Here is a 14,348-nt window from a genome sequence, read left to right on the forward strand (position 1 = left end):
GCTCTACTGGTGTGCTATTGCTCCAGCCCCAAATTTATAAAACGTTATAAATTAAAAATAATATTAATAGTATTTAATTTATTTAAAGAAATTATTTAAAGTTATTCTATGTAAGATCATGTCTTGCAGTAACACTTAAAAATACTATAAGATGGGCCCAGAGAGATAGCACAGTGGCGTTTGCCTTGCAAGCAGCCGATCCAGGACCAAAGGTGGTTGGTTCGAATCCCGGTGTCCCATATGGTGCCCCGTGCCTGCCAGGAGCAATTTCTGAGCAGACAGCCAGGAGTAACCCCTGAGCACCGCCGGGCATGGCCCAAAAACCAAAAACCAAAAACCAAAAACCAAACAAAAAAAAATACTATAAGATGGGGCCGGAGAGATAGCATGGAGATAAGGTGTTTGCCTTTCATACAGAAGGTCATTGGTTAGAATCCCAGCACCCCATATGGTCCCCTGAGCCTGCCAGGAGCGATTTCTGAGCATAGAGCCAGGAGTAACCCGAGCGCTGCTGGGTGTGACCCAAAAACCAAAATATATATATATATATATATATATATATATATACACACACACTATAAGATGATAACATGGGGGAGACTGGATGAAGGGTATTTATATAAGACTTCCTCGTATGTTTTCTTGTCAATTCCTCTTTGTTAGAAAGACTTAAAAATAAAAGAAGTTTTTAAAACGATTTAAAAATAGGGCCAGAGTGATAGCACAGCTATAGGGCGTTTGCCTTGGCCCCAGAGTAGAGCGAGAAAAAAAGAAACGAAGTTGAGGAGGAGAAACACAAATATGAGATGGGGCCAACAGCCAAGCTGTCGTAGGTGCATTGGTGGGGAGATTAAAAAAGAGAGAGAGATGGGGGTTGGAGCAGTGGTGCAAGGGGTAAAGGTGTCTGCTTTGCCCATGTTAGCCTAGGACGAACTGTGGTTAGATCCCCCAGCATCCCATATGGTCCCTCAAGCCAGTAGTGATTTCTGAGTGCATAGTCAAGAGTAACCCCTGAGTGTCACTGGGTGTGGCCCAAAAACCAAAACAAACACACACACAAAGAAGTGGACAGAACTAAATATACAAGCCAAAGTCAACAACATTGGCAGCCAGACCCAAACCCTAACAATCTAAGCTTAAAATGGGCCTGTTATACTGACAGTTTGGTGTGTGTGTGTGTGTGTGTGTGTGTGTGTGTGTGTGTGTGCGCGCGCGCGCGCGTGTAGAAAGGTGGTGGTTGGGGCTAGAGAGATAGCATGGAGGTAAGACGTTTGCCTTGCACGCAGAAGGATGGTGGTTTGAATCTTGGCATCCCATATGATCCCCCGAGCCTGCCAGGAACGATTTCTGAGCATAGAGCCAGAAGTAACCCCTGAGTGCTGCTGGGTGTGACCCCCCCCCAAAAAAAAGATGGCAGTTGGAATACACTTTGGGAACATGGTGGAGGGAGGTTGACTCTAGTAGTGGGATTGGCCTTGATTCATTGTATGTCTGAAACCCAATTATGAAGTGTTACCCCTCCCCAAAGCCAAATGCTAATCTTACATGGATGGTCAGACCCTCCCACAACTGGGAGGACTCTGTGGTTGGTAATCAAAGTGGGGGGGGGCAGGAGCAGTGGCCCAAGTGGTAGGGCGTTTGCCTTGCATGTGCTGAGTGCTGACCTAGGATGGACTGAGGTTTGATTCCCGGTGTCTCAGATGGTTCCCCCAAGCCAGGAGCGATTTATGAGCACATAGCCAGGAGTAACCCCTGAGCATCACCAAGTATGGCCCAAACACCAAAAAAAAAAAAAAAAAAAAAAGTGGCCTGGAGGAAGGGTGAGAGAGACTCAGCAGAAAGACACAGCAGGTAGAGAAGAGACATGAGGTTGTGTGCAGAGAGGCTATTTAGCTTTGAAGCCATGTGAGATATGCACCTGGCAGTTAGGGCCTTGTAAATAAAACTGGATGTCTCCTGAAACTTCATCTGACTGCTGTGGGTCATTTCCTCAAGGTTACCCTGATACCTACAGACCTGTCATTCTATAGGGTCTGCAGGTGACTGGCTGGACTGAGAAAGGCCTCTCCATTCACCTCAAGGACTTTATAATTAATAATTAATGCAACAATGAAGGACTTTGTAAATCACAATGGTTTCAATAGAATTAAATTATTTTGTTATTTTTATTTTTTTTTTTTTGGTTTTTAGGGCCACACCTGTTTGATGCTAAGGGGTTACTCCTGGCTAAGTGCTCAGAAATTGCCCCTGGCTTGGGGGAACCATATGGGACACTGGGGGATTGAACCATGGTTCTACCTTGGCTAGCGCTTGCAAGGCAGACACCTTACTTCTAGCGCCACCTCACCAGCCCCTCAATAGAATTAAATTAAGTTAAAACAAACACACTGGGGATCTTACTTGAAGTGAGGATTTGAAGAAACTTCTTGTCCCTTTAAAAAATTTTATGGCCAGAGCGATAATACAGGTGGGTAGGCCATTTCTGGCATCCTATATGGTCCCCTGAGTTCAGCAGGAGTTATTCCTGAGTGCAGAGCCAAAAGTAACCTCTAAGCATCACATGGTATGACCCAAAAAACAAACAAATTGTTTTAAACAATTACTGATTCATAGGGATTTCAAAAAAGAAATGAAAAAAAAAATACAAGAAGGTACTATTTACTTTCTAGTCAGTTCCACAAACCTCACTCCCAGGCCCTAAAATTTTCACCTTGCCTTTACCAGTTTAAGCTATTAAAAGCCTAACAGATGGGGCCGGAGAGATAGCATTAAGGCGTTTGCCTTTCATGCAAGAGGTCATCAGTTATAATCCCGGCGTTCCATATGGTCCCCCGTGCCTGCCAGGAGCGATTTCTGAGCATGGAGCCAGGAATAACCCCTGAGCACTGCCGAGGGTGACCCAGAAACCACACACACACCAAAAAAAGCCTAACAGGTGCGATCTTGGTTAGGCTCTGATAACTATCGGTAAAGAATGAAGTTTAGAATGTTTGCTCCATGGAATTTTTTTTTTGGGGGGGGGGGTTTGGGTCACACCCGCCAGCGCCTACGGGTTACTCCTGGCTCTACACTCAGAAATCTCTCCTGGCAGGCTCGGGAAACCTTATGGAATGCTGAGATTTGAACCACCATCCTTCTGCATGCAAGGCAAATGCCTTACCTCCGTGCTATCTCTCGGGCTCCGCTCCGTGGAATTCTTACTATAAAGAAGACTGTAAATTCTGTAATTTTATTACATTATTCAACTCTTGGGGCACCAATGCAAAAACCGGACATGTCCTCCTGCACAAAGCTGTAAATCCAAATGTTTTTCCTTATTAAGAAAATTAAAAAAGTTTTTCTAATTGAAATGCTGCCATGTGTTGTGGCTAGGTTCTCTGACATTCCTCTTTAGCAAGTCAGTAAGCATTTGTGGGTTAACCTGAATATGTAGCCAACTGAGTCACTACCACGTCCTCAGGCACATATTTCAAAGAATGAATTTGTAAACAGACTTTCAAAATGCCTCCATTTGCATGTCACTCTGGTGGGTTGATGTCACTAAGATACTATTTGCCTGCTTTCCCTTTTGCTTTTGGGTCACACTGCGTGGTATATGCCCAGGGAGTCACGAGTGCCAGGGATGAGATCTCCAGGCTCCCGAATGCAAAGTACTCCAGTTACTCCCTAATCCAATAGACAAATTTTGTTTGTTTGGGGGCCACACCATAAAGGATGCTGGGGATCAAATCCCGAACAGCCGAGCGCAAGGCAAACACCCTAAGTGTTGTGCTATAGCTCTGAAAACAAAAAAATTTGCAACGCTCAGGGGTTACTCCTGACACTACAATCAGAAGTCACTCCTTTTTTTTATTTATTTTTTTTTGGTTTTTGGGCCACACCCAGCGGTGCTCAGGGGTTACTCCTGGCTGTCTGCTCAGAAATAGCTCCTGGCAGGCACGGGGCACCATATGGGACACCGGGATTCGAACCAACCACCTTTGGTCCTGGATCGGCTGCTTGCAAGGCAAACACCGCTGTGCTATCTCTCCGGGCCCCAGAAGTCACTCCTGACAGGCTTGAGGATCATGTGGGATGCTGGGAATGGGAACCCAGGCCGGCTGCATGCAAGGCAAGTGCCCTACCACAGTGCTATCGCTCCGGCCCCAACAATTTTTATTTTATTTTATTTTATTTTTTGTTTTTTGGGTCACACCTGGCAGCGCTCAGGGGTTACTCCTGGCTCTACACTCAGAAATCACTCCTGGCAGGCTCAGGGGACCATATGGGATGCTGGGATTCGAACCACCATCCTTCAGCATCTAAGGCAAATGCCCTACCGCTTCACTATTGTTGCAGGTCAGCCCCTGAAGAGGTTGGAGCATGCGTCTGCCACCCTGTCTAGCCGACGGTTCTGAGGTGAAAAGGCGGGTAAACAGCTCGCAGTCAGGCTTGTGGAAATATTAGCTTTATTCGGTAGACAAGACTGAAGTCCAAAGACTCAGCCTCAGTTCCAGCAAAAAAGCCCTGAGCCTTCCACAGACCCTTGCTTTTATCCCCCAGAATCAGGTACCACCCAATGGTGGGATCAGATACCAACCAATGGTGGAAGCAGAATTAGGTACTACCCTAGGGTGGGGACAGAATACCAGGTCACACCCTAGGGTAGGGCACAATCACCAATCAGGTTAGGGTCAGTAACATACTAATCCCCTAAAATATTTACATACACAACAACTATCTCTCCGGGGCCCCCCCCCCCCACAATTTTTAATGGAGATAGGGATTAAGATCTTTCTAGGCTCCTTGAAGTTTCTAACTGCAAGCATGACTTGGAATATGGATTTAGTTCCGGATCATGGGACTAAAGCAAAATACACAATAAAGGAGTCGCACAAATGTCTGGCTTTCTTGAATATAAAAAAGTTATGTTGGGGGTCAGAGCAATAGCACAGCGGTAAGACATTTGACTTGCACAGTGCCAATACAATATGGACCCTGGTTCGAATCCAGGTATCCCATATATTCTCCAGAGCCTACCAGAGCAACAACTTCTGAGCGCAGAGCCAAGAGTAACCCCTGAGCTCCTTGGGTGTGATCCAAAAACTAAACTAAAAAAGTTGTGTTTATGGGGGACAGAAAGATAGTATAGCAGGTAAGGTGTGGCCTTGCATGCAGCCAACCCTGATTTGATTCCCAACACTCCATACTGTTCCCCAGCAATCATCAGTGATTTGAACATCAATAAAAATATTCGTATAAAAATTGGGTCGAAGAGAGCACATAGAGCATTTGCTTTGCATGTGGCCAACCCAGGACCAACCCTGCTTTAATTCCTGGCATCCCATGTGGTCCACTGAGCCTGCCAGGAGCGATTTCTGAGCACAGAGCCAGGAATAACCCCTGAGTACCACCAGGTGTGGCCCCCAAAAAACAAACAAAACAAACAAACAAAACTCAACAAAACTCAAACTGGTTCTGAACTAAAAATTATTCCTGTCAGGTCAGGAACCTGAGATAGCCACATAAGAGGCAGACACTCATAAAGTGTCTTAAGGGCTTAAGCCCTGAAGGATCAAGCCAGGCATAGCCCCTGAGCACTGCCAGGTGTGACCCAAAAACAGAGCGATAGCACAGCGGTAGGGTATTTGCCTTGTATGAAGCTGACCCAGGACTGATTCCAAAAAACAAAAACAAAAAACAAAAACAAAAAGAAATTGTATTTATTAGGGCCCGGAGAGATAGCACAGTGGCGTTTGCCTTGCAAGCAGCCGATCCAGGACCTAAGGTGGTTGGTTCAAACCCCGGTGTCCCATATGGTCCCCGTGCCTGCCAGGAGCTATTTCTGAGCAGACAGACAGGAGTAACCCCTGAGCACCGCTGGGTGTGGCCCAACAACCAAAAAAAAATTGTATTTAGTAATTTTTTTTGTTTTGTTTTTTTGGGCCACACCCGCTGATACTCAGGGACTACTCCTGGCTATGTCCTCAGAAATTGCTCCTGACTTGGGGGACCATATGGGAAGGGGAGAATCAAACAGCAATTCATCCTAGGTCAGCCATGTGCAAGGCATACACCCTACTGCTGAACCACCACTCAAACCCTTGTATATAATTTTTTAAAATTCCCAAACAGTAACAGAAACTTTAAGAACCATATGAAATGATTGACTTTACAAGTTAATATATTTAACAAGAATACTTCTGGGGGTTGGAACAATAGCACAGTGGTAAGGTGTTTGTCTTGTATGCAGCCAACACAGGACAGAACCGGTTCGAATTTCAGCATCCCATATGGTCCCCTGAGCCTGCCAGGAGCGACTTCTCAGCGCAGACCAGGAGTAACTCCTGAACATGGCAGGTGTGACCCAAAAACAAACCAAAAAAAAAGAAAAAAGAAAAAAAGAAAGAAAAATGCTCAAATGAAATAATTGTAATTCCCACTGAAATTATATGTGATCAACTAAAATCCAGTACAAAGCTTCAAAAATCTCTGTTGTGAAACAGAAACATCCTTATTCAGAAAATGTCGGTGAAGAAAATTTCAGGACCCACCAGAAGCACTGTTAGACCTTTCTTTTTTTGTTTTCCCTTCTCAACCTAGACCTCTCTTATACTAAAGTATTAATAAATCAGGTATTAGCCAACACTATATATGTACTTTTGAACACTTTCACATTTTACAATGCTACTTTAAACTATTTCATATTTCAAAATATTTGATATTGATGGCTGTCTTTGTTTTACTTTATTTATTTTTGGTTTTTGGATCACACCGGGCAGCGCTCAGAGCTTACTCTTGGCTCTGTGCTCAGAAATCACTCCTGGCAGGCACGGGAGGGTTGGGGGAACGACCATATGGGATGCTGGGATTCAAACCATCGTCCATCCTGGATCTGCTTTGTGCAGGGCAAACGCCCTACCACTGTGCTATCTTTCCAAACCCTTGTTTTTTGTTTTTGGGTCACACCCGGCACTCAGAAATTACTCCTGGCAGGCTTGGGGAACCATATGGGATACTGAGAATCAAACCAGGGTCCGTCCCGGGTTGGCTGCATTTAAGGCAAATACCTTACCGCTGTGTTATCGCTCTGGTTCCTTACTGCAAGTCAGCCCCTGAAGAGGTTGACTGATGGAGGGATGGAGGATGAGGCCTTTCTCTTCCAGCTTGGAGCACGAATCTGCCACCCTGTCTAGCAGACGGTTCTGAGGTGAAACGGTGGGTAAACAGCTCGCAGACAGAAAGCCCATCTTTGAGGGCATTGAACTAGGCCTTTATTTCGGAAGAAGAGGCACATACACCCCCTGCACAGTGGGGAGCCACTGCAATGATGATCAATAGGTATCTGAACTTAGTCCAAGTTCTTAATCCTGTCTGAAGTCCATAAGATGTTTGAAATTGATGTCGACTATTTATAGATGGGAGCTTAAGTCACAAACCAAAACAAAATGTTTAAGGCAGAGACCCTCCCTGTGTAAATAAACAACTTGAGGGCCCATCCAAAATGGATGGAAACTTCTATAAACCTAGTATTTTGCCTATGATGCGCCCACGCAAAATACCCTGAGAACAGACAAAAATATCATTTAGGAAATTATAGACAATAATATCTAACTCACAAACCTAAAGTCAAGAAAGCAAAACCTTAATGTAATACATCAATTCCTAATATTAAAAACTAAAATAGAAAAACATTAATTACGATAGTCAAAAGAAGTGTAGTACCAAATATAACTTCAAAGGATTACAGTTATAGGAAAAACAACAGATGAAATTTTTACAGAGTTCAATACCAATCTGTAAATATGAGGGGTCTGGAACTCCAAAAAGACCGGCAGAATTCACTTGATGGGTCTGGAAAAGCGGGTTGAAGCCTTGTACAGGAGATACAGGCTCATGGAAATATTAGCTTTATTCGGTGGACAAAACTGAAGTCCCAAGACTCAGCCTCAGTTCCAGCAAAAAAGCCCTGAGCCTTCCACAGACCCTTGTTTTTATCCCCCAGAATCATGTACCACCCAAGGTGGGTTCAGATACCAACCAATGGTGGAAGCAGAATCAGGTACTACCCTAGGGTGGGGACAGAATGCCAGGTCACACCCTAGGGTAGGGCACAATCACCAATCAGGTTAGGGTCAGCAACATACCAATCCTCTAAAATATTTACATACACAACAATTCCCCCATTTGTTTTTAGTAAACAAACAATATAGTCTACAAGTATTAAAGGAAAAATTAGTCAATAATAAAAGAGCGACTGTTTGCATAAGCGCATCACAGAAAAATGTAAAGAAAAACTTCTAACCTAAACACAGGGTGTCTAAAACCAGAAACATGTATCAAGGAATCAACTACAAGCTCCTGAGAAGATAAATCTAAGATGTACATAGATCTTTCTTTTTTGTTTTTGTTTTGTTTTTGGGCCACACCCGGCGGTGCTCAGGGGTTATGCCTGGCTGTCTGCTCAGAAATAGGTCCTGGCAGGCACCTGGGACCATATGGGACACCAGGATTCGAACCAACCACCTTAGGTCCTGGATCGGCTGCTTGCAAGGCAAACACCGCTGTGCTATCTCTCCGGGCCCCATAATCTTTCGAAGAGACACCAGAAAGGTTGTGTAGCAGGCAAGAAGAAGCACCTTTTCTTTATTTGTTGTTGTTATTGTTGTTGTTGGTTTTTGGGTCACACCTGGCAGTGCTCAGGAGTTACTCCTGGCTCCACGTTCAGAAATCGCTCCTGAAAGGTACCGGCATTCGAACCAATGACCTTCTGCATGAAAGGCAAACGCCTTACCTCCATGCTATCTCTCCGGCCCCATTTTCACTCAAGTTCAGGTAGACCAGAAAGCCCATCTTTAAGGGCATTGAACTAGGCCTTTATTTCGGAAGAAGAGGCACATACACCCCCTGCACAGTGGGGAGCCACTGCAATGATGATCAATAGGTATCTGAACTTAGTCCAAGTTCTTAATCCAGTCTGAAGTCCATATAATGTCTAAAATTGATGTCGATTATTTATAGATGGAAGCTTAAGTCACAAACCAAAACAAAATGTTTAAGGCGGAGACCCTCCCTGTGTAAATAAACAACTTGAGGGCCTATCCAAAATGGATGAAACCTCCTATAAACCTAGTATTTTGCCTATGATGCGCCCACGCAAAAAACCCTGAGAACAGACAAAAATATCATTTAGGAAATTATGGACAACAATATCTAACTCACAAACCTAAAGTCAAGAAAGCAAAACCCTAATGTAATACAACATCAATTCCTAAGATTAAAAACTAAAATAGAAAAACATTAATTACAATAGTCAAAAGAAGTGTAGTACCAAATATAACTTCAAAGGATTACAATTATAGGAAAAATACAAAAGGTGAGATTTCTACAGAGTTCAATACCAATCTGTAAATATGAGGGGTCTGGAACTCCAAAAAGACCGGCAAAAGACACTTGATGGGTCTGGAAAATCGGGTTGAAGCCTTGTACAGGAGATAACATCAAGCTGAATGAAGAAGGAAGGCCAGTAGTCATCCATGTGTTGGGGCATCCCCAAGCGTTACATCATTACATCATGAGTTGGTTGGGCTTCTGCATTTCCTTTGGGATCGGTGCAATCTTGGGGTAGCCATTGTAGAAACGGTCAACAATAGCACTGTGTATGTGGATGGAAAACCAGAAACTCAGATAGCACAGTTTAACTGGGATCCAGAGACTGTGGGTCTTATCCATGGATCTTTTCTCTGGGGTTACATTGTGACACAAATTCCAGGTGGCTTCATTTCCAACAAGTTTGCAGCATATATGGTGTAAAACTTCAACAGTCACGGATTTCTTCTTCCGGCCGAGATCAGGAGGCTTGTAGTTGTGGGTGAAGGAGATGAGTTAACATGTGAAAGGAATCCTGAAAATTAAATGTTAAGGACTAGGAAGAGAGAAGGAAGGATAAGGAAGACTAAATTGGGGAAGATAAAGTTAGGAAAAAGGGAACTATATACAAAATATGCAGAACAGACACTAAACAAGACATACACATACAGACTTCACAAAAAATATGGCCATAACACTCACTCATACTAAAAAGTATTTGTTGGAAAGGATCCAAAATAGAGCAAAAGAAAAGAGAATTCAGCTGAATCAACTAAAAGCGCCTTAAAATGTAATAGCCGGCAACTGTTTAGATAAATCATTTCAAATTCAAAAAAATATAATTTTTTTATGGCAGAGCAGATCTGAAAGAGAATTTCATGCGTAATACAAACATGGAAAACTCTACTATAAGTGTATAACAGTATATATACAAAGTTATTGTATAACTAACTTTATGATAATCAATCATAGGCAAGAAGCACTGTGAAGAAAATCCACCTAAAATTATCATTATGTCAGCGTCTTAAAACCTAAATTGAGGGAAATAAAGCAATGATGTTAAAATAAAAAGAGTGAAAGTCATTAAATGAGTATACCTAGAAAGAAAAACAACATTAATATGATGAGAAATTTCTCTTTCAGGTGAACCTTGACTAAATTAATTTGTAAAATTTCATGATTAACTGAGACCTCGAGCAATAGTGAAATTATACAAGGAAACACATTGGGGGTTCATGATTTTCAATCCATATTCATTGATCATGCCTGTGGAAAGAATCCTAGAGCATTAATAGCAACCGATAAGGAAGTGAAATGATTATCTGGTGTTCATTGTATATCTTTAAGAAGTATAAAACAGGATGTATGCTGCTGTGGATTTCACCAATGTATTAGGGACTGTTTTGGCTTTTTTTTTTTTTTTTTTTTTTTTTTTGGTGGTGGTTTTTGGATCACACCCGGCAGTGCTCAGGGGTTATTCCTGGCTCCATGCTCAGAAATTGCTCGTGGCAGGCACGGGGGACCAGATGGGATGCCGGGATTCGAACCGATGACCTTCTGCATGAAAGGCAAACGCCTTACCTCCATGCTATCTCTCCGGCTTTTGGCTGGCGTGCACGCTTCTGGTCTTTGACCAGGATGGAGGTCAAAGGAAGATGGCTGAAAGGAATTAAGATGCAGGGTAGCTAAGAATGGCTGAATGCTTGAAAGGTTATGATATAGGCCACACATGTGGTGAATAGGGCATGAATAAAGCTGATGCTTCCTGATGCCTGCCTGTGAGTGAGTTCAATACCCATAGCTTTCCTGGACCCCAGACCCGCCAGTTGATGGGGGATGAAGCCACGTGGCCGGGGCCTAAGAACAAAGGCCTCCATCCTTCTCCATCCATCTCCATCCACCACAATCTTTAATTATTTAACACTACAGTTCCTGATGGCTGTCTTTATTATTTAATAAAATAAATCCCAGGGGCCGAAAGTATAGCGCAGTGGTAGCTTTTGCCTTGCATGTGGCTGACCCAGGACAGACCTTGGTTTGATACCTGGCCTTCCATATGGTCCCCCAAGCCAGAAGCAATTTCTGAGCGCATAGCCAGGAGTAATCTCTGAGCATCACCTGGTGTGGCCCAAGAACCAAAAATCTTGGGGCCAGAGAGATAGCACAGTGGTGTTTGCCTTGCAAGCAGCCAACCCAGGACCTAAGGTGGTTGGTTTGAATCCTGGCATCCCAGATGGTCCCCCATGCCTGCCAGGAGCTATTTCTGAGCAGATAGCCAGGAGTAACTCCTGAGCACCGCCGAGTGTGGCCCAAAAACAAAAAAAAGTACCAAAAAAATTTATTTTTAAATCCCAGACCTCTTAACCACAGAATTAAACAAATCTTATCAGGTAATTGTCAATCTGCATGTAGAACTATCTCAATTCATTAAAGAACATATTTATCCCTTTGATAAAGTATGTTACCTTCTATCAAGAAAAATCTAGAGGGATAGAGTGGTAGCACAGCAGTAGGGTGGTTTGCCTGGGGCACGGCTAACTCAGGACAGACACAGGTTTGATCCTGGCATCCCATATGGTCCCCTGAGCCAGGAGTGATTTCTGAGAGCAGAATCAGGAGTAACCCCTGAGTGCCACCGGTGTGCCACCCCCCCCCAAAAAAAAAACCCTAGAAGTCTAAAACAGGTAGTAATCATTCTAAGTGAGAAATTTAGAGTGACAAACTGAATGCCTATGCTATAATTAAGGATAACTATTTATCTCAGCAAAGCATGTCACAGCTACTTTGAAACATGTGTGGGACTTTGTTCTGAAACCTGTTTAAACTACTCCTTGAACTTTAACCCTAGAATGAGCATAATTCCAAATTTAGACATTTTAGAAGTAACCTAGTATAAATTATAGTTTAAAGTGCTAGCTTGCTTTTTAACTTAGGCAGCATATACTCTAAGAATAGTTGAGTCAGGTCCTGCTTTTGGCAAATGTCACGAATGTATTCTAAGTCCTAAATAATAGACAAATCTGTTGAGCACAAAGACTGTGCTCAAGAATTTCCTCCTAGCTCAATGCTCAGGGATTATTCCTGGCATTTCCCAGTGCAGAAAATTGGACCCTCGGACTCCTGCTTGCAAAGTATGTTTCAGCCCATTGAACTCCCTTTTTCAAATATTTATTTTATTTTATTTATGGTGTTGGGTCATACCCAGCAGTGCTCAGGGGTTACTCCTAGCTCTGCGCTCAGAAATCGCCTATGGCAGGCTCAGGGGATCAAAAGGGATGCCAGAGATCAAACCTGAGTCCATCCAGGTTGGCCAAAGGCAAAAGTCCTACCAATATGCTCTCTCCAGCCCAACCCTCAAATTTTTTTTTTTTTTTGGTTTTTGGGCCACACCCTGTGACGCTCAGGGGTTACTCCTGGCTATGCGCTCAGAAGTTGCTCCTGGCTTCTTGGGGAACCATATGGGACGCCGGGGAATCGAACCGCGGTCCATCCTAGGCTAGCGCAGGCAAGGCAGGCACCTTACCTCCAGCGCCACCGCCCGGCCCCTCAAATATTTTTTTAAAATATTAAATAATCTTCAGAAATAAGATGCCAGGGAATGGACGGTATAAAATTGGCCCTTGACTACAAGAATGAAGATGCCAGGGAAAGAGAGAGATGAATGAAAGGGGGAAAAAAGGCAGAATGAAGTAATAGGCAAGGGCCCTGGGCTCATGCAGAGGTAGAGATGATATTCCTCAACATATCTCCCAAACTACAATCATCAAACTGCTAATTTTGAAGAAGAAACAGATAGGGATCCAAAGGAATCTGGAGTCTTGGGTGGAGGGGAGGGACACTGACTAAAGTGGATGAGTGTGACAATGTAACTCTTGAAAACTCTTGCAACTCTTGTCAACATTTTTGTAGCTACAAAGGAAGATAAAATTAAAAAGTAACGAGAGAGAGAGAGAGAGAGAGAGAGAGAGAGAGAGAGAGAGAGAGAGAGTGTGTAGCTACAAAGGAAGATAAAATTAAAAAGTAACGAGAGAGAGAGAGAGAGAGAGAGAGAGAGAGAGAGAGAGAGAGAGAGAGAGAGAGAGAGGGGGGGGGGGGCGGAAGCCCTGGTCTAGAAGGGGTGATAGGACTTAAGACAATTTCTTTTTTTTGTTTGTTTGTTTTTGGTTTTTGGGCCACACCCGGCGGTGCTCAGGGGTTACTCCTGGCTGTCTGCTCAGAAATAGCTCCTGGCAGGCACGGGGGACCATCTGGGACACCGGGATTCGAACCAACCACCTTTGGTCCTGGATCGGCTGCTTGCGAGGCAAACACCTCTGTGCTATCTCTCCGGGCACCAAGACAAATTTAAAACAAAAACAAAACACCTAAATCACAACTTCTTTCCTGTTTGTATTGCATCTGAACAGGGAACATTAGCTGGAAAAAATATTAGCTGGAAGACAAGAAGATTTCTAATAAAAGACACTTTTATTACTTACATACATCATGAAAACCGTCATGGAATTTCATGCAGTAGTCTAACATGCTAAAGTATGGGGAGATGGTAAAAGCCAGGATACATGCTTTGCATTCAAGGGCACCAAGCTCCACTCCAGGTTTCCTGGTTCCTTGAAGCACTGTCAAAGAAGACCTTATATGTAGCGTGTGACCTAAAACTTAAAAAAAAAAAAAAAAACTAATTGTTTTACACAGGCATGTTTACAAGACAAACTAATTGGAAATGGGGACTGATCGGTAATTTATCACTCATGGTGACAAAATCTGATGGCAGAAAACATGAAAGGCCTTTTAATTTTATTTTCTTAGGCTAAATTTACACTGAAAACATCAGTGCTCCAGTGTGCATTGATTTTTTGTTGTTGTTGTTGTTTGTTTGGTTGGTTTTTGGGCCACACCCGGCGGTGCTCAGGGGTTACTCCTGGCTGTGTGCTCAGAAATAGCTCCTGGCAGGCACGGGGGACCATATGGGACACCGGGATTCGAACCAACTACCTTTGGCC

The sequence above is a fragment of the Suncus etruscus genome, chromosome 13 (assembly GCF_024139225.1).
Source record: "Suncus etruscus isolate mSunEtr1 chromosome 13, mSunEtr1.pri.cur, whole genome shotgun sequence".
Taxonomy (NCBI): Eukaryota; Metazoa; Chordata; class Mammalia; order Eulipotyphla; family Soricidae; genus Suncus; species Suncus etruscus.